This window comes from Primulina eburnea, chromosome 8 (assembly GCF_022965805.1).
Source record: "Primulina eburnea isolate SZY01 chromosome 8, ASM2296580v1, whole genome shotgun sequence".
Taxonomy (NCBI): Eukaryota; Viridiplantae; Streptophyta; class Magnoliopsida; order Lamiales; family Gesneriaceae; genus Primulina; species Primulina eburnea.
In genome coordinates, this window is record NC_133108.1 from 15141624 (window position 1) to 15163958 (window position 22335).

At 38.6% G+C, this 22335-nt stretch overlaps 1 long non-coding RNA gene across 1 annotated transcript in view; it reads right to left on the reverse strand.

Moving 5' to 3' along the window:
* Window positions 1-311: 311 nt before the first annotated feature.
* LOC140838901 (uncharacterized) overlaps window positions 312-22335 on the reverse strand; it is a 32230-nt gene continuing 10206 nt past the window's right edge. Inside the window, exon 4 of the long non-coding RNA XR_012119678.1 lies at window positions 312-404. This is a non-coding gene — a long non-coding RNA (uncharacterized lncRNA). The remainder of the gene's footprint in view (window positions 405-22335) is intronic.

Genomic DNA, 22335 nt, shown 5'->3' on the forward strand with positions numbered 1-22335 from the left:
TGCTTTAAAATATTTTCCCTTGGATTTTTAAATGTTAGTTGGGTGTTTAATTTTAAAGTAGTGACAATATATTTTAAAGTATTTATATATACGTATATTTTGAATTATGGAGATTAAGGAGAAAAAAAACATTTCTAGCACGATTTAAGAAAACGAATAGCAGACGTTTCAAGAATTTAACATAATCTTATTGTGTTAATATAGTTGTGCCGTTATGTAGGACCAAACACTTGTCTTTGTAAAAAAAATTATAACTATTGATAAAAATACAACTCAAATCTTTTAAACCGTACAACAGCACAATCATCATTTTTCGATTGCTCAACCCAACATAGACACGTTAGTTTGGATACAATGGACTTGAACCATCGGCTACAAAATTTGGAGGAGTTTATATATGTCAACTGCACAAAAAGTTAAAATTTTTTGAAAATTAATATTTAAAACATGTATATTGAATATTTGACTGTTGAAAATAAGAGTTGTAAATATTGAAAATTAGTGTGTGATAATGTATGTAATGATGAATTTATTTTTTGGTTATTAGCAGAGAAATTCTATAAATAGATATCTCATTTGTAAAGAAAATCACAACTGAGTAGAGAAAGAATTTTTATAAAGTGTGTAGTTTGGTAAATTTTGAGGGGTTGAGATTTTTACTTTTTACTATAAATTTTTACTTTTTCATAACACGTTATCAGCACGAAGCTTTAAAAGTTCTCCATATTTTTCCAAGCTCCAAGACAGAAGAAAAAAGTAACAAAAGTAATAATATTTATTTTATCGTTTATTTATTTATTGTGAATATATTTAATATATAATATAATGTTATTATATAATAAAGATCAGAAATAATAAAAATAAATTTTTCAAAAAACTTGTTATAAATCCTGGGAGGATGTTAAGACGACATCCCACACTCCCGGTAAGGGATACGACAAGTATAAAAGCCTATAAGATTTTTAAACAAAATACCTTATGATACTTTATTATAATAATGTGATATGCTATACATAATTATTTAAACTTGAATAATATTGTATACATCATATTATTACCATAAAATTATACAAATACATACATTTATTTTTTTGTATACCAACGGTCATAAACGAAAACAAAACGGCTACCTTTTGCCCTATAAACATGATCTCACAAACACATTCAATCACTCAAACCTTTTCTTCTTCTCTAAAAATTATTATTCATCAAATTTTTAGAAGAAAAAAGAAGATGGCTTTATCAAGGTTATTTTTAATTATTTTGGTTATCATACTCACGAGTATTGTATTTATCGGAGAATATCCTCCTTGTGCGTTTTTTTTTATTTTTACGAATGCTTGTATTTGTTGTTTATCCATTACTTTGTATTGCAATATTCATTAAATAATAAATGCATCGTAATTTTTTAGTACCACCATGTCAAACTTGGCATAACTCGAATTCATTGCTCTTGATATTACGGGGAAAAATTATATGTCATGGACTTTCGATGTAGAAATCCATTTGAGTCATTGGGTCTAAATGAGACCATAAAAGAAAATGGCATATCGACATCACAAGAAAAGGCAAAAGTCATGATATTTTTGCGTCAACATCTCGACGAGGGATTGAAATGTGAATATCTAATTGAAAAAGATCACATGGCTTTATGGAAGGGATTAAAAGAAAGATTTAAACATATAAGGGAAGTTATACTTCCGACCTCTCGGGATGAATGGAATACATTGAGATTCCAAGATTTTAAAAATGTCAGTGATTACAACTCAACGATGTATAGAATAACCTCGCAATTGAAATTTTGTGGGAACGAGATTACTGAATTGGAAATTCTTGAAAAAACATTTTCCACTTTTCACGCATCGAATATAACTCTACAACAACAATATAGAGTGCGTGGATTTTCGAGATATTCTGAATTTATCGCATGTCTCCTTGTGACAGAAAAGAATAACGAGCTGTTAATGAGAAATCATCAGGCACAACCCACTGGTTCAACGGAATTTCCTGAAGTAAATGTCGTAAGAAAAAATGAATATAAATATGGAAACCAAAATCAAAGTTATAGACTAGATTTTGGTTGAGGACGAAATCGAGGTCGTGGTCGTGGACGCGACCGTGGTTTTGAAAATAATCGAGATAGTTACTGATATGAATATAGCCAGCCACTATGCGTTCCAAGAACCAATCCCGAGAGGACGATTGAAGATGATGAATGTTGCCCTTCATTCAACCAATGAAAGCTTGGAAATAAGGCTCGAGGGGTTTGGGTTGCATCACCATCAAGTAGATGATGAATTGGAAGAGTATGATACAAATCTGACCGAGCGTGGCGTGCAAATGATTGGAAGGAGATTTAGAGAGCGCCGTTGTTTCGGACCTTCAAGTTCAATAATGATGAATCAAGCATACCCAAGCAAGTGGTGGAGTTCAACAAATAATATAATGAAGGAGTCCCGAACAACCAAGCATATGAGTGAAAAATGGCCAAAGAGAAGCAACGCAGCAGCACGCGCTAGCGCAGATGTGCAGAACTGTGCGCGCGCCCGTGCCAGAAGCAGTGCAGCAGCGCTCGATAGTGCAGAGCAGAACTGCACGCGTGCCAGCGCCAGAAGCAGCGCATCCGCGCGCCCCGCGCTGGATAGGAGCAGAACCTTGCGCGCAGTTGCGCTAGTTCACGCGCAGTCGCACGCGCCGCCGTGCAGGAATTGTTAGCGCAACCCTAGTTTCGGGTAAAACATTCTGAACAAACATTAATTATTGAGTTATATAAAATTTCTTTGAGTTTCTCTCAAACATTCAAGGCTTTTGCTTTGTTCTTAAAAATCAAACTTATCAAAGATTTCATCTTTGTGACGTTTGTCAATTGTTTTCGCACGGATTGTCAAAGACAAGTTCTTTGAAGGTTTGTCTGAAATTCGATTGTTCTATCGTGAATATTTGTTGCTAAGTTTTCATTGCTTACAGGTGAATATCACAAAACAGTTGCTTGTTTCAAAAGATTGGGACAAAACAACGTTCTTTGTTCATCGAATCGAGGGCGTCTCTGTTTTGAGCGCGTTTGCTTTTCGTGATTGAAAAATCGTATCATTTGGTTTTTGATTCAAGTAAGCGTATCCGTTCAATTCCTCGTAGGATTTTCAATACCGATTTTCGTGTAGCGATTTCTACGTATTTGTTGAATCTACAAAAAAAAAAAAAGGGTACAATATGCTTGATAGTCAATTTCAGTCGTTGTTGGTAGAATTTGGTAGAAGGATGGAGGAAGAATTTAAACCTTTGCGTGAAAGGTATGGACGAGTGGATGAGAGTGGGAGGATGAGTAAAGAGGAGAGAATCATGGCGACACCAGCGAGGAGTTCAAAACATAGATATCAAGGTACATCGCAATTCTCACATAATTATATTTATGATATTCGATGTTTATGGTGTCTAGAGGTAGTACATAATTTTCATCATTGTCCGAATGAGGATGTGAAGGTAATGGATTCCACTTCAAACCTTGCCAAACTTGTGGATGATTTGAATGTTGATACTCCAATTGTGTCTCATGCGAGTATTGAGTGTTGTGCTGTGGAGGATGAGTTGTTAGATGATGTGCAAGTTGTTTCTTTTGCTCAAAGAGGCCAAAAAAACGCTCGGTCTTCTTTGAGTTTCTCTCAAACATTCAAGGCTTTTCCTTTGTTCTTAAAAATCAAACTTATCACAGATTTCATCTTTGTGCTTGGGTATGCTTGATTCATCATTATTGAGCTTGAAGGTCCGAAACAACGACGCTCTCTAAATCTCCTTCCAATCATTTGCATGTCACGCTCGGTCAGATTCGTATCATACTCTTCCAATTCATCCTTTACTTGATGGTGATGCAACCCGAACCACTCGAGCCTTATTTCCAAGCTTTCATTGGTTGAATGAAGGGAAACATTCAACATCTTCAATCGTCCTCTCGGGATTGGTTCTTGGAACGCATAGTGGCTGGCTATATTCAGATATACTCCCTTTCTTCAAAAAGATTTGTCCTCAAATCTTGTCTTTCTTGATAGCTAGGGAGATCAATACATTTCATGTCTTTTCCATAATCCTGCAAGTAGAGTTTAACAATGCTCGGGATCGAACCGGCTATTTCATTAAAATAAAATAAACCAACTTTTCTCAGATTTACATGAAGTGGTTTATTCAAAATAAAGAGTCACTCATCCTCACTCTTTCGGGCCACACATATAATTTCATTTTTTGTTTGTTTGGCCTCTTTTTCACACAACTCTTTTTGTTCATCGATGGCCATCCCGCTTTTTTTATCATTCTTTTTTTCGGCCATGTCATTTTCTTTTTCTCTCAACTCATAACAAATTGATTCGTCAATACATATTACATTCGTAGACAGTTGAGCAAAAGAAACAATTTGCACATCATCTAACAACTCACCCTCCACTGCACAACACTCAATACTTGCATGAGACACAATTGGAATATCGACATTCAAATCATCCACAACTTTGGCAAGGATGGAAGTGGAATCCACTACCTTCACATCCTCATTCGGAAAATGATGAAAATCGTGTACTACCTCTAGACACCATATGTAGAGACCCGGACTCTAATCATCTTTTTAATCATTATTGTGATAATTGGATCAATATAATTAATCAGAGTCTATTTTTTTTTATATAGTGCGGAACGTAATAGAATCAATCTAATATACATATCAGTATAAAAGTATAAATCTTGTACAACATACATTAATCTAAATCTAAGGTTCAACAACTAATTATCAAGTGTTCAACCCTATTTACATCGAAGTCCGTAGTCTCCACGCTAATCACGATCTCTCCTCATCTTCTTGACCCTGATCCTGTCCCTCATGTTTCCATGCACACATACAAACACGACAACAGCCGGATAACTCCGGTGAGATATATATCCCAGTATAAACAATGTAAACATGCAGTCATATAAAAAATATATAAAATATGTAGTCATATAAAAGCATGAAACACATATCAATAACATGTATCAAATCTGCAAAACATGTATCAGTACAATCTCTGAATCACACTCTGTGACTACTAAACTCTGACTCGACTCATCCTAATCTAGGGATCCCGATCTGAATAAGAACACAACGTTCTCCCATCTACTTTTCCCCAGCTAGATGGTGGTACGTTCTTAGTCCCAGACTTTTGCGGTCTATATTGAAGATCTACAATAGGAGTCGGTCTTCTCCTCAGTCTATCAATATATATCCAAAATTCCAGTGACTTGGCGGTTCTGCCATGACGGTTCTGTCAAAGACTAGGCAGATCTGCCCTACTCTAACTCATGCTTTGCTATATATCAATAGAGTAAGCATATCAATATCAAGCATTGCAAATAACAAATGCAATAATCATTCAGTATGTGATTTTGGGAGACTCAAGTCAATCTAACTCGAGTTGTGCAGACCCGAATCAACATTTATTCATACCTTTCTTTCTGTCTTTCTGAATCTGTCTAAGTCTCGAACGCAAAGTCTGTCAATACTCAGTCTGGAAATGACAATAACGAGGAATACAATATCAATATCCCAATCAATCGATACTGGATAAAATCAGAACTAAATCACATTCTGTTTCAACGGCATAACTGCCCAATTTCAATATACCCAGCAATACAAATCGACACATATCAATTCCTGCAACTCCTGATCAATAAGGATACACATCTGATATCATATCTCAACTCAATCAACTCTGAAATTCATAACAATTCCATAATCAGTCTGTTTTTCAATCTGTCTTTGATTCTACGATGTTTAACATGTCAAGAACATCATATATGAATCATATTCGATTCTGACATCATAATTTCAAGACATGACAAAACGTAGTAAAACTTACGTCCAGTTGTAGCCTGCGTCGATAGGAACACAGTATCGAAGTCGGATTCAAAATCAGACGAATGGATTGCAATATACAGGCGTAAGGATTTTCTTTCCCCAAACTTCGACCCTTTCTCGTTTCCTTCATCTGAATTACTGAAGGAAGGATTATATATATATATCAATTGCATGTACAGGGCATGTGGCTCATCCCTTGAGCTAACACGTCTCGCGCATATGCGCGACCCTCTTCGGCGCATATGCGCGAGAAATAATGTCTCGGCGCGTCTGTCTCATGGTAGCTCGCATATATGCGCACCCTCATTCGGCGCATATGCGCGAGGTCCTCTGGACATTTCCTTTGGCAACTGGAAACCTCGCGCATATGCGCGCCCTCACGCCGCGCATATGCGCGGGGTCTTCTGGCAATTCCGCGCATGTGTGCGCAACAGACCGCGCACGTGCGCGAATGGCGTCTCCCTCGCACATATTTTGCGTCTTTTCTCGTCTTTCCCGGTCTAATCCTTTCCCTCTATAATCACATCAATTAATCAACGAATCATTTTAGATTAACCACAAATCAAATCTCGGGCATTACACCATAAGCATCGAATATCAGAAATATAATTATGTGAGAATTGCGATGTACCTTGATATCCACGTTTTGAACTCCTCGCTGGTGTCGCCATGCTTCTCTCCTCTTTACTCATCCTCATCCACTTGCCCATACCTTTCACGTAAAGGTTTAAATTCTTCCTCCATCTTTTTACCAAATTCTACGACTGAAATTGACTATCAAGCATATTGTACCCCTTTTTTTTTCGAGTGAACAGTACGACGCTACAGTAGAATCGCGATGAACAGTACCGTGAACAGCACTTTCGATGAACAGTAATTCGAATATGAATAGTAACTTCAGGTATGAACAGTATCGTGAATAGTAAATGCGATGGCGATGAACAGTAAATCAGAAGATGAACAGTGCCGTGAACAGTGAATCCGACGGATGAACAGTACCGTGATTTTTTTTTTTTTGTAGATTCAACAAATACATAGAAATCGCTACACGAAAGTCGGTATTGAAAATTGTTGCGTGTTTTCTTGATTGTTCGCAAGCGCACGATGTCAAGTTATAGTAAAATATATTTAGGATTGCAAGTGTCGATCCCACGAGGAGTGTAAATCAAATATTTATCAATGCTTGTAATTAAAAGAGTCAAGACTTTACCTAGAAAATCAATAACCAGATTGGTTTGTTTGAACGAATTAAATGAAAACAAATAATTAATCTAATCACTAAGTTGAAGACTAACAATTAGAGAAAATATCAAGAGAAATGATTTCACCAAGTTTCCACGACAATTATTCCCAGTTAATTTATATTCCTGAATTCCAATTATTTAATGGCTAAGAACACTAAATTATGTTATTCACCCTTTCCCAAGTGACGAATAAGATGTCTCAATCAAACTTCGATTCAATTATTCCTAATAAAATCTAAGTTTAATTGATAAATGCAAACGATGTTCTTATCTAAGCCGCGCTAAAGTTATACGCCTTCCGAACGCTATAAACATTAAACGATGTGTCTCTAATGATCTATAATCCTAGTCCCTCTCCCGAGTTATAGAATTAATCAAACAACACACAATTTATGGCCAGTAAATTGCAGTGAAATAAATACAGAGACACACAATTAAATATAAGAATGGAATTAAATCATATAAAATAACCACGTCAAATTATCGTATCCACAAAGCTACATCATTCTCTAGACTGCAGAATTAGTTCATCACGAAATCCAAGCGAAAACAAAACATGTTCAACTTTTTAGACATCGCAACAAAGTAAAATAAAGAAGCGGAAGAAGAGATGACAAATCAGAAGTGGCGTCTCCGTCCCAGGATTCGTTGTTCTTCGTCTTCGTGATCTCTCTTCGTCCGTCTTTCCGGTTTTGTGTGTGTCCTGTGGCTCTCGTGTGTCAATTTCTCTACCGGCGGCTGAATCCCCGTTTCTGACCTAGAGACGTGCGTTTTATAACTTTTCTGGACGCTGCGCGTGCGGTTGCGCATGAAGTCGCGCTGTTGCACGCCAGCTTCTGCCTGGTGGCTCATGTCTGCGCGCGCACGGTTGCGCGTGAAGTGGCGCGACCGCGCGCTGCTCTCGGGTCTTCATATTGTATCTGGGCGCGCGTGGGTTCGCGCGATGTGGCGCGGCCGCGCGAGCGCCTCTGGTCTTCGTGCTTTATTTGTGCGGGCGCGGCTGCCCGTGAAGTGGCGCAGCCGCGCCCGCATCTCTGCCCGTCATGCTGTTTCTAGGCGCGCGCGGCTGTGCATGAAGTGGCGCGGCCGCGCGCGCACTTCTGTTGGATGTAGTGCTCGCGGTTGTGCAACTTATCCGCTTTTGCGCACCGCTCTATTTTCTTGGTCCAATTGGCTTCGTTTCCACTATTTTCTTCATTACTAGAATGACAACAAAAACAAACCAAAAACCGCATAATTCTGTTCGAAACAAGCATAATTCAAAATAGATTCTATTATAAATTAATTGCAAATCTTGCACTTATAAAACATCCTACGAGGAATTGAACGGACACGCTTACTTGAATAAAAAAAGCCGAGCTCTGATACCAAATGATACGAATCTTAAATCACGAAAAGCAAATGCGCTTAAAAACAGAGTCACGCCCTCGATTCGATGAACAAAGCACGTTGTTTTGTCCCGATCTTTTGAAACAAGCAAATATTTTGTGATATTCACCTCTAAGCGATGAAAACTTAGCAACATATATTCACGATAGAACAATCGAATTTCAGACGAACCTTCAAAAAACTTCTCTTTGACAATCCGTGCGAAAACAATTGACAAATGCCAAAAAGTTGAAATCTATGATAAGTTTGATTTTTAAGAACAAAGCAAAAGCCTTGAATTTTTGGGAGAAACTCAAAGAAATTTTTTATAACTCAATAATTAATGTTTGTTCAGAATGTTTTACAATTAATAAATAAGCAAAAGAAACAAGAAAATTTGAAACTAGGGTTGCGCTAACAATTCCTGCACGGCGGCGCGTGCGGCTGCGCGTGAACTAGCGCAGCTGCGCGCAAGGTTCTGCTCATATCCAGCGCGGGGCGCGCTGTGGCGTCGGCGCACGCGCGGATGCGCTGCTTTTGGTGCTCGCGTGCAGTTTTGCTCTGTGCTAGCACGCGCTGCTGCACTTCTTCTGGCACGAGCGTGCGCACATATCTGTACATCTGCGCTAGGGCGTGCTGCTGCTTCTGCACATCTGCGCTAGCGCGTACTACTGCGCTACTTCTCTTGGGCCATTTTGCACTCATATGCTTGGTTGTTCGGGACTCCTTCATTATATTATTTGTCGAACTCCACCACTTGCTTGGGTATGCTTGATTAATCATTATTGAGCTTGAAGGTCCGAAACAACGATGCTCTCTTAATCTTTTTCAATCATTTGCACGCCACTCTCGGTCAGATTCGTATCATACTCTTCCAATTCATCCTCTACTTGATGGTGATGCAACCCGAACCTCTCGAGCCTTATTTCCAAGCTTTCATTGGTTGAATGAAGGGCAACATTCAACATCTTCAATCGTCCTCTCGGGATTGGTTCTTGGAACGCATAGTGGCTGGCTATATTCATATCATAAATGATACGATTCTTCAATCAAGAAAATCAAACGCGCTCAAAAACAGAGTCACGCCCTCGATTCGATGAACAAAGAACGTTGTTTTGTCCCGATCTTTTGAAACAAGCAACTGTTTTGTGATATTCATCTCTAAGCGATGAAAGCTTAGCAACAAATATTCACGATAGAACTCGAATTTCTGACGAACTTCGAAGAATATGTCTTTGACAATCTGTGCGAAAACAATTGAAAAAAGCCACAAAAAGATGAAATCTTTGATAAGTTTGATTTTTAAGAACAAAGCAAAAGCCTTGAATGTTTGATAGAAACTCAAAGAAATTTTATATAACTCAATAATTAATGTTTGTTCAGAATGTTTTACAATGAATAAATAAGAAAAAGTAACAAGAAAATCCGAAACTAGGGTTTCGTTAACAATTCGTGCACAGCGGTGCGTGCGGCTGCGCGCAAGGTTCTGCTCCTGTCCAGCTCAAGGCGCGCGGTGGCGCCACATCTGGCGCGGGCGCATGCGCCGATGCGCTGCTTCTGGCGCTGGCACTCGCGCAGTTCTGCTCTGTGCTAGCTCGCGCTGCTGCAATGCTTCTGGCGCAGGCGCGCGCACAGTTCTGCATATCTGCGCTAGTGCGTGCTGCTGCTTCTGCACATCTGCGCTAGCGCGTGCTGCTGCGCTGCTTTTCTTGGGCCATTTTGCACTCATATGCTTGGTTGTTCGGGAATACTTCATTATATTATTGGTTGAACTCCACCACTTGCTTGGGTATGCTTGATTCATCATTATTGAGCTTGAAGGTCCGAAACAACGACGCTCTCTAAATCTCCTTCCAATCATTTGCACACCATGCCCGGTCAGATTCGTATCATACTCTTCCAATTCATCCTCTACTTGATGGTGATGCAACCCGAACCCCTCAAGCCTTATTTCCAAGCTTTCATTGGTTGAATGAAGGGCAACATTCAACATCTTCACTCGTCCTCTCGGGATTGGTTCTTGGAACGCATAGTGGCTGACTATATTCATATTATACTCTCTTTCTTCAAAAAGATTTGTTCTCAAATCTTGTCTTTCTTGATAGCTAGGGAGATAAATACATTTCATGCCTTTTCCACAATCCTGCAAGTAGAGTTTAACAATGCTCGGGATCGAACCGGCTATTTCATTAAAATAAAATAAACCAACTTTTCTCAGATGTACATGAAGTGGTTTATTCAAAATAAAGAGTCACTCATCCTCACTCTTTCGAGCCACACATATAATTTCATTTTTTTTTGTTTGGCCTCTTTTGTCACACAACTCTTTTTGTTCATCGATGGCCATCCCGCATTTTTTAGCACTCTTTTTTTCGGCCATCTCATTTTCTTTTTCTCTCAACTCATAACAAATTGATTCGTCAATACATATTACATTCGTAGAAAGTTGAGCAAAAGAAACAACTTGCTCATCATCTAACAACTCACCCTCCACAGCACAACACTCAATACTCGCATGAGACACAATTGGAATATCAACATTCAAATCATCCACAAGTTTGGCAAGGATGGAAGTGGAATCCCCTACCTTCACATCCTCATTCGGACAATGATGAAAATCATATCCTACCTCTAGACACCATAAACATCGAATATCAGAAATATAATTATGTGAGAATTGCGATTGTGGGGACCCAGACTAATTCATTTCTTAATCGTTTTTTGGGAATAATTGGATCAATTTAATAAACTAGGTCTAATTTTTTTTTTATACAAATGCGGAACGTAATGGAATTCATTTGAATATATACATCGAAAACAAAGTACATGTCTTGTACCATATACAGTCATTGAAAACTAAGGTTTAACGACTACATATCAAGTGTTCAAACCCTATCTAAAATCCAAGTCCGTAGTCTCCACTCTAATCACGATCTCTCTTCATCTCCTCGACCCTGATCATGTCCCACATGTTGCCATGCAAACATACAAACACGACTACAGCCGGATAACTCCGGTGAGAAATACATCCCAGTATAAATCAACGATACATTCAATCATATAATCAATATAAAGCATGAAACAGATATTAGTAATATGTATCAAAATCTGAAACATAATCAAATATAAATCTGTTAATAAACTCATAACTCTATATCTCAGACTAGACTCATTCCTAGTCTAGGGATCCCGGTTTCCAGACGTTGGCATACTATATCAAATCTCAGTAATAGAAGTAAATCCACTTCTAATCAAACATCGATATAAACCAAACATCCAGTGTCTTGACCTATCCGTCAAAGACTTTGGCACCTCCGCCAATCACTATTCTGTGACAATGTGCAATGGGTCAGTGACGATTCTATCACCATCTGGCCCTTATGTCACGAGACCAATCGTCTAATACATGTTTTCTATAAATCAATAGAACAAGCAAATCAATCCAAATCAATGCACATAATAACAATAAGTATGTGGTTTAGGAAACTCAAGTATATCACACTCGAGTCATTCTCCCGGTTCGACATTGACTTATACCTTTCTTTACTTGCAGTTCTGACAACGTTCAAGTCGGGAATTCGAAGTCGGTCAATACTCAATCTAGCAATGACAATATCAAGAAGTAAAATATCAATATACTGCTCAAATCAATACCAAATCTGATTAATTTGAATCTAACTCAAAATCAACGGCATAACGGAACAATCCCGATATCCTCATCAATACAATATCAACAGATATCAATTACAACAACTCATAATCAATAACGATACAAATCTGATATCACATCTCAATCAAATCAACTCAGAAAATCATAACAATTTCATACGGTAACCGTTCTTCAATCCGGTTCCAATTATACGACGTCTAACATGTCAAGAACATCATATATGAATCATATCCGATTCTGGCAATATCATAATTTCAAGACATATCAAAACTTATTAAAACTTACGTCCAGTTGTAGCCTGCGTCGATAGAAACATAGTACTGAAGTCGGATTCAAAATCTAACAGGCGGATTTTCTTTAAATTGAATTCTAGTATCAAGAACTTAAAGTTTTCCCCCGGAACACTCGATGCTTACCTGGAAATCTGAAGAACAATTGCAACCTTTCTATATATATATTGCATGTCCAAGGGAAGGCATCATCCTTCTTTAAACAACACGTCTCGCGCATATGCGCGTACATCATTCGCGCATATGCGCGGGACCTACTGGTCTCGACATCAATTACTCGGCAGCTCGCGCATATGCGTGCCCCATCTCCGCGCATATGCGCGAGGTTCTCTGGAATTGCATTTGTCTTCTCGCATATGCGCGCCCTCACTTCGCGCATATGCGCGAGGTCTTCTGTCCATTTCGCGCATGTGCGCGCATCAGTCGCTGACCATCTCTGAAGACTCTCTTGGGGAATTATTTTCGTTATCTTCTGATGGTTTGGCACAACTTTCATGTTAAAGCATCTGATATTGAAGAAATGCAAACCCTTCTCTCTGCTGATGGACGGAAGATTAAGGTTTCCGATCCTAAGAAGGAACTGAAGCATGAAATTCAGTTGCTTGCTGATGTAGTTGCTAAAGGGCTTTTGGCAAAAGCTGGATCATTTGCTGCCCTCACCTTGGAGAAGTTTCAAGCCATTTCTGTTATTATGGCTGATCGCAAGCTCAACTGGAAGCGCCTTATCTTTAACATCCTGAAGAATATGTTTCTGTCTTCAAAACAGTCCAAAGGTTTTGCTGTTCAAATCAGTTATCTGTTGAAAGTAAAGGGATTTGTGGCTGATGATTCTGAAAGGTCATCGAAATTTAAGGTGTTCAATGCAAAGAACACGATGCCAATCAAAACCAAAATGGACATAACTCCTGCTCAGTTAGTGCAAATCAAACAAGAGATTGGGACTCAGTTAGCAGCTCCTAAATCAGTTAAGAAGGCCAAAACGTTGGCTCAACTGAAGGTCGCCAAAAGAAAATTAGTGTTGAGTGCCTCTGAGTCAGAGAAGACTCCATCCCCCAGATTGCGAAGAAACCAAGAACTCAAAGGGTTAAAACAACTTCTGAGGTATCCATTCCTTTTGATGCAATGATTTCTACAACTGATCAGCAGCCTATAGAAGCAGTTCCTCTGCAGGTCATCCCACAAGAAGTTTCAACTGGTACCAAAAAGGAATCAGTTAGGATCAAAGCTCCTCTGATTCAAATCTCTCGTCCTACTGGTGTGGCACCTGCTAGACCTAAAGGCATAAAATTTATAGAGCAGGTGGAATCTACTCGAACAGGATTGGAAATCCCTCACATCATGAGTACTGATAAAGGGAAAGGGAAGTTGATTGAAGAGCCCAGACCCTCCAACCAAATTCAGACTCATATTGACCTTGTATGGGCAAAGGTTAACAGTTTTGCTGCTTCAAAAATTAAGTCCTATGATGCTTGGACAGCCTATCGCACTGAAGTCTTTGCCAAGCAATTGAAGAAGAAGTCCGAACTGAGCAAATTCATCAAATTGGAGGCCTTTGTGCTCAGGACAGTCAAAGCTGCCTCAATTGCTCAAGCTATGGAGAGGAAAATTTATCTATTTGATCAGACAAGAGCAAAGAAGTTGGCTCAAATTGTTGTCAAACTGAAGACCAACTATTTACCTACAAGTCCTACTGCCTACGCTGATCAAGCTGTAATTACTCAGCTAGACACTGATCTTCTAGGACTACTATCTCAAATCAAGTTTTGGGAATTGAATCAAGAATTGGTTCTCCATCAAGGAGACTCAGATGATGACGACGAGGACATATTTGAAGAAGCACTCTCTGACAAAACAGAACCATCATCAGCTTTAGTTCTTGTTCCAACTGAAGAGCCAGCTCATGATAAGCCTCTTTCACCTCCTGTTGAACAACAACTGTATACTAAAGCTGAGCTTTCCTTCGCACACATTGATGAAGTTATTCAGGCAGTTGTGGAAGAATCCCAGATTGCACCCGTTTCTGACAAAGTTGATCACTCTGTTGATCAAATCAATCCAGAAATCGTTTTTTCTGTAGAAGAACATGTTCAACCAGATCCATCTACTGATCAGGTTATCCCAATTGATGTGCCAGTTGATTCAATCGATCACCCTTTAGAGGCACAAGTTTCAGTTGTGTCACCATCTGCTGAACCAAATCCTCCTTCACCACCTCGGGATCAAGGAGAAATTACTGCTGCTGATACTTCAGTTCGAGATGCTGCTGAAACAATATCAACTGATCAGGCCTTGATAATTTCCGAACATACTACAAGTGAACCAAGCACTTCTCGACAATCTCATCCTCCATCTTCATCAGATTTTGATCTCATTTTTGAAGAAGTTCAACATATGCAAGACAGTATGAGTCAAATAATTACTGCCATCTCCAAGATTCAAAACACTCAATTATCTCATACTCTGAAGTTGGACGATAATCAGGAATCGTTAAAAACTCTAAAGGATATAAAATCTGCTGTTACCGCTCTTTCATTCGCCGTCAATGATATTCAGAAAAATAGAGGAATTATTTCAAGCCTGACTGCCACTCAAAACTCTATAAACCGACGGGTCGACAGTATGGAGTCACTTATGTCAAGAAAAGTCGAACTGCTACAAATCACTATGAATACTGCTATCGATAACATTTCCACCTCTGTCAAGCTCCTTTCTACTGACGTTGGGAAGCTATCTCTCAAGATGGAGCAGTTTGACAAAAGTGGGGAAGAGATCAAGGAGATCTTAGAACAGCAGAAGAAACAATAGGAGCAGTATCTGTTGTATTTATTTTGAAGAAATGTGAATTCAGTTGATTCAGTTATTTTATCTACTTTGAATTAAATCAAGTATCTTTCACCATAGTTTTGTCAAACACCATAAAGGGGGAAATTGTTGGAAACAAAATTCCGGCGTTTGACAAAAGATTTACCAACTGAATCCAGCAACTGAATTTGACTAACTGATCGACATAACTGAACACGTCACCAGTCAACTGATCGCTACAACTATAGTCTATTCCATCGTCAACTGATCTTTACCAGCCGATCTCTCAGCTGTACACGTCATCAGTTGAAAGCAACAACCGACAAATAGTACAACTATCTGCAACTGGTAGTGGCTCGCCGCATTTCAGAATGAACAGTGTACGATTGTCAGAATATATCGACGTGGCAATCAACGGTTAGAATATTCAAATATCTTTAATGTTACCATTGAGAGGGAAGCCTATAAATAGTCGAAGACAGCAACTAAAGAAGAACCCGACTCTTAGTTATCTTATCTTACTTGTTGTTACGCTGCAAAAATATCCAATTACATTCAGAAATCAAGCTCACGCTTATCAGTTATATCAGTAGCATTCTATACTACACTCTTGAGCTTATATAGCACTTTGTAATCGATTGATAAATTCTATAAGTTGTGCTAAGATCAGTTACGATCTGTAAAAGCGTTGTATACTAAGAGTTTCAGTATTGTCAAAGTGATAAGTCCAAACTGAAGTGGGTCAGTACACCTTTTTGTATTAGATCAAAGTCTTTTAGTGAATATCCTATCTGCGTGATAGAAGGGGTGATGTAGGAGTTATTCAAGTCTCCGAACATCCAGAAACAAATTGTGGTGTTATTACTTTCAGTTGTCATTTTCAATTAGATACTATATCTTTCAGTCAGTTAGTTTTCCGCAACTGTTTGTTTAGTTTAACTGATTTTTGTTGACCGAAAGGATATTTTAGATTCAGTTTGTAATACAACTGAAATCAGTTTGTCGAAGAATAATTTTAATTGAGCAGTGTTTATTCAACTCCCCCTTCTAAACACTCTTCACCCGTTTCATCGATCCTTTCAGGAATTGTCTTCGTTCTGAGCTGTTTTTCCTTTCGATCGAGAATTTGAATCGACTTTTCGAAATAGCTCAATGTCTCGTCAAGTTCAGCCTCGGCTGACTGAATAACATGTGAAGCATCAGGCAGGTATTTCCGCAATAATGATACATGAAAGACATCATGTATCCCAGATAGAGAAGGCGGTAAGGCGAGTCGATAGGCACGATCTCCTATCTTCTCGAGAATCTCATACGGCCCAATATATCGTGGAGACAACTTCCCTTTCTTGCCAAATCTGACAACTCCCCTGAAAGGTGAAATCTTTAAAAATACTCGGTCTCCTGCCTCAAATACCAACGGTCGTCGTTTGATGTTGGCATATTTGGCTTGTCTGTCTTGAGCTGCCTTCATTTTCTTCTGAATTAGCTTCACTTTTTCGGTCATATCTCTGATCATATCAGGTCCAATCTCAGGTACTTCAGAGATATCATCCCAATACAAAGGGGATCGACATTTCTTACCGCACAACACATTGAAAGGAGCCATCTCAATACTCGTCTGATAGCTGTTGTTGGACGAAAACTCACAAAGTGGCAATGCATCTTGCCAGTTAGTGCTAAAATCAAGCACTACAGCTCTCAGCATATCTTCAAGTGTCTGGATCGTCCGCTCTGACTGTCCGTCAGTCTGTGGATGATATGCGATACTCAAATGTAATTTCGTACCTAGAGCCTGCTGCAAGCTCTGCCAGAAGTGCGAAGTAAACCGAGTATCACGGTCTGATACAATCGACTTCGGCACTCCATGCAATCTGACCACTTCTCTGACATAAATATCTGCCATCTGGTCATTTCTGTACGTCATCTTGTACGGAATAAAGCATGCTGATTGGTCAATCTGTCAATCATGACCCAAATCACATCGAAACCTCGGGATGAACGTGGTAGCTTCGTCACGAAATCCATAGAAATGTGATCCTATTTCCATTCAGGAATAGACAAACTCGGTAATAGTCCTCCGGGTTTCTTTCTTTCGGCTTTCACCTGTTGGCAATTCAGACATTTTGATACAAACTCAGCAATATCAGCTTTCATCTGTTTCCACCAAAACTGTCTTTTCAAATCATTATACATTTTTCTGCCACCAGGATGAATACTGAATCTAGTGTTATGCGCTTCTGACAATATCTGTCGTTTCAAATCTGAAACATCTGGCACAACAAGACGATTATTCACATACAAAACACTATTACGAACTTGATATTCTGATCGATGCCCTGCTCTGACCATCGATATCGAGTTCTGCACATTCTAATCAATTTTCTGAGCCGCTTTAATTCTCAAAATCAGCTCTGGTTCGAGTTGAACAACATATAATCTCAACGGTCTACAATCTGTCTCAAATACCAGTCCAGACAAACAGCAATCTTCAATCAAATTCGAAACACCAATAGTCGGTAAGGACAAAGAACATAACTTTCGACTCAGTGAATCAACTGCTGCATTAGATTTTCCCGGATAGTACTTGATTTCAGAATCAAAATCTTTCAATAAATCAAGCCATCTTCGTTGCCTCATATTCAACTCTGACTGTGAAAACAGATATTTCAAACTCTTGTGATCAGAATAAATCTCAAACTTCTCACCGTATAGATAATGTCGCCATATCTTCAATGCAAAGAGGATGGCTGCCGATTCAAGATCATTAATTGGGTAGCGAGATTCATGGGGATCCAGTTGTCTTGAGGCATAGGCAATCACATGTCTCCGCTGCATCAAAACACAACCCACTCCTTTGTGAGAAGCATCACAATAAACAACAAAATCACAAGTACCTCACATGATAGTCAACACCGGAGCACTGGTCAATCTCTTTTTCAACTCTAAGAAGTTGGATTCACACTCTTCAGACCAAACAACGGAGCATTCTTCTGAGTCAGTTGCGTAATAGGTTTAGCAATGCTCGAGAAATCTTTAATGAATCATCAATAATAACCTGCTAAACCCATAAAACTGCGAATCTCTGGCACAGATATTGGTCTCGGCCAACTGATTACGACCTCAACTTTGCTAAGATCAACAGAAATACAGAATCCGGATATAATATGACTCAAAAATACAACCAGTTTGGCATATAATTTCTCAGCCCTCAGAATTTTCAATACAGTTCTCAAATGCTCAGCATGTTCAATCATATTCTTCGAGTAAATCAAGATATCATCAATAAATATAATCATGAAATCATCAAGATATCTTTGGAATACACGGTTCATCAGACCCATAAATACATCTGGAGCGTTAGTTAACCCAAATGGCATTACAATAAACTCATAATGTCCATACCTGGTTCTGAACGCTGTCTTAGAGATATCAGAATCCCTGACTCTCAGCTGATGATATCCAGATCTCATATCGATCTTGGAATAGATAGAAGAACCCTGCAACTGATCAAACAAATCATCAATGCGAGGTAAGGGATATTTGTTCTTTACCGTAACCTTGTTCAGTTGTCGGTAGTCAATGCAGAGTCTCATTGAACCGTCTTTCTTTCTCACAAACAATACTGGAGCACCCCAAGGAGACACGCTCGGTCTGATATACCCCTTGGCCAGTAAATCCTCCAACTGTTCTTTCAACTCTTTCAATTCAATCGGTGCCATTCTGTACGGAGCTCTAGAAATCGGAACTGTACCTGGTACCAATTCAATGCTGAAGTCTATCTCTCGAATCGGAGGCAAACCCGGACTCTCATCTGGGAAGACGTCAGCAAACTCGCACACCACTGGCAGGTCTGCCAATGATGGACTCGATTCCAGTACATCAACTGAATAGACAAGGAATCCCTCTGCTCTTTTCTGTAACAATCGAGTCATAGACATAACAGATATCAAAGGAATTCTAGATCTACAACCCTTACCGTATAATTTCCACTCTTCAGCCATCTCAGGTCTGAATATCACAATCTTGTAGAAACAATCAACGATAGCTCTGTACTTGGTCACCATATCAATAACGATAATACAATAAAATCAGACAACCCAAGTACAATACAGTCTAACTCAATCTCATGCCCGTCATACTGTAGCATACAATATTTTACAGAATTCACTGATATCAAACATGTCCCCAAAGGAGAAGAGACAGACACTACAGTAGATAATGACTCAATAGGCAACACATGAATCAATGCAAATCGTTCAGAAATAAACGTATGAGAGTGTCTTTTGCATTAGTTACAGCTGAAAGCGTGGAATTCCAAGAACCTACTAAATATCACGAAGCTGTAAGTGGGAAATTCAAGCATTAATGTTTGGGAGCCATGAACAAATAAATCGACTCATTAATGAAAAATGAGACTTGCCAGCTAGTAAGTAAACCGTTGGGACATAAAGTGGTGGGATGAAAATAGGTGTATAAGATTAAGGAAGCCAACTGTGAAGACAAAAGGCCAAAGTTTAAAGCGAGATTAGTTGCATGAGGTTTTACTCAAGTCGAAGGGGTTGATTTTAATGAGATCTTCTCACCAGTTGTTAAACACACATCTATAAGACTGATGTTGGCATTAGTAGCTCAGTTTAATCTTGAACTTGAGCAGCTTAATGTCAAAACTGCTTTCTTTCATGGTGATCTTGAGGAAACCATATTTATGGAACAACCTTAGGTTTTTATTGAAGCAAAGAACATCAATAAGTTTTACTTGCTAAGAAAATCTCTTTATGGCCTAAAAAAAGTCCTTGACAGTGGTGTAAAAAAATTGATGAATTTATGATAAGGATAAACTTCATTAGGAGCTCTTTTGACAGCTGCGTTTACATGAAAAGGTGAAAATGTTAAGTGATACAGTCACTACCTTCCTATTGCTATATGTTGATGACATGCTAATTGCAAGCACCAACACCAAGGAGCTCCAAGTTCTCAAGAAGCTCTTGAACTCTGAGTTTGACATGAAGGAATTAGGGGAAGCCAAAAGAATTATGGGTATAGAGATAATCAGGAACAGGAGAGAAAAAACCTTGTTTCTCAGTCAAGCTAGCTACGTCAGAAAGGTCCTGGAAATGTTTAGAATGCACGAGTCCAAACAAGTTTCGACACCAATAGGGCAACACTTCAAGTTATCCGGGAACCAATCTCCTGAAAATAAAGAAGAGCAGGGCATAATAAGTGTACCTTATGCAAATTGTGTGGGGTTTATAATTTATGGAATGGTGTGCACACGTCCAGATCTTTCACATGCTAATATGCTATAAGTCTGATATCAAGGTTTATGACTAATCCAAGGAAGATGCATTGGGAAGGACTGAAGTGGATCCTGAGATACTTAAAGAGAACCATCAAACTGGGTCTGATGTTTCCAAAACAAGAAAAATTAGACTAGCCACTGGAAGGTTTTGTGGACTCAGATTATGCTGGGAACCTGGACACAAGGAAGTCATTAACAGGGTATGTATTCACTTTATGTGGGACGTCCGTCAGTTGGAAGGCCTCACTACAATCAGTGGTTGCTTTGTCAACTACAGAAGCGGAATATATAGATCTTACATAAGCTATTAAGGAAACAATTTGGCTCAAAGGTATAGTGGCAGAATTCGGTATAAAGCAAGAGCAAGTAGTGGTGAACTGTGGTAGTAAAAGTGCTATGCATCTCACAAAACATCACGTGTTTCATGAAAGGTGTAAGCACATCGATGTCAATTACATTTTGAGAGAGATATAATCTCAAAAGGAGATGTTGAAGTTCAGAAGATATCTACAGATGATAATCCTGCGGATATGCTAACGAAAGCTTTACCTCAAACCAAGTTTAGGCAATGCCTTGACTTGGTAAGCTTGACAGAAAGAAGATAATCTCCCCTTCGGAAGATTGAGGAGGAGCAACCAAGACAGTTTTTGTTTTGGAGACAAGGTGAAAATTGATGGATGCGTGTGTCACCAAAACACTAGAGAGGTGGTTTGTAGGTGAGTGTGTGCAGCTACTGGAAGTTAGAAGACAGTTAAGGAGCGGTTGGCCAGCTCAAGGACTGATTGGGAAGCTAAAAGGCTGTAGCTACACATATAAAAGGAAGAAAAATTCCACAAAAGAAGGAATCCTAGCTCTCTGAACCAAAGAAAGAACACACGATTGTAGGCAAGGATAAGAAGGGAGAGTGTATGTTCTTGAGTGATAGGAAGAATATTATTGCTCTGAGAGGAAGAACTCTTGTATCTTGTACATTCAAAGTGTTGTGAATAAAGTCTTGGTTTGTTCCTCCCGTGGATGTAGGTCGATTGACCGAACCACGTAATCTCTTGTGTTGTGACTTGTGATGAACTATACTTCTTGATTGCATAATCGTGTAGAGTTTAAAGCCGTGATCAACTCGTGAATTATGTAACATTTTTACTTTTGGGATTGGGACTATCTTGAGCTGCATTTGCTTACTTGTTCAGAGAAAGATGAATTGTGATATTGAAGAACGAATTTAAGCTTAATCTAAAATTCGATTAATTGGTTTTGAGTTCGCATCTCAAACTTGTATTACAGCATAATTTTCTAATCCAAAATATTATTACTTTTATTTAAGATTAAAAAAACCGGTCAACTTCGGGGTTTTTCAATAAAATGTTTAAAAAATAATAATTACAAAACTATAATAATAGTATAATAATCCGAATTTTTTTTAAAAAATGTATAATAATTCGAAAATATTATTCCTCGAATTTAATAATAGTATAAAACTAACTGTCAATATTTAGACATTTCCATCTTCCGATTATAAAAGACAATGTCCAGACCATTAATTAATGTAACTAATTTTTTCTTTGCACATCAATATTACGATTGTTATTTTTTATCGATATTATTTTATTTAATTTATCATTTAATTACATGCATTATCTGAGAGACCGACACCAACACGTCGGGTTTTTTTAAAAAATAATTTAAATTTAAAATTTTATTTCAAAACTAATTTAAAAAAATGGTTGTACAACTAATGCAATCCGCGCTTACCAAGCGTGGACGGTGCCTAAGTGGAGCACCGTCCGCGC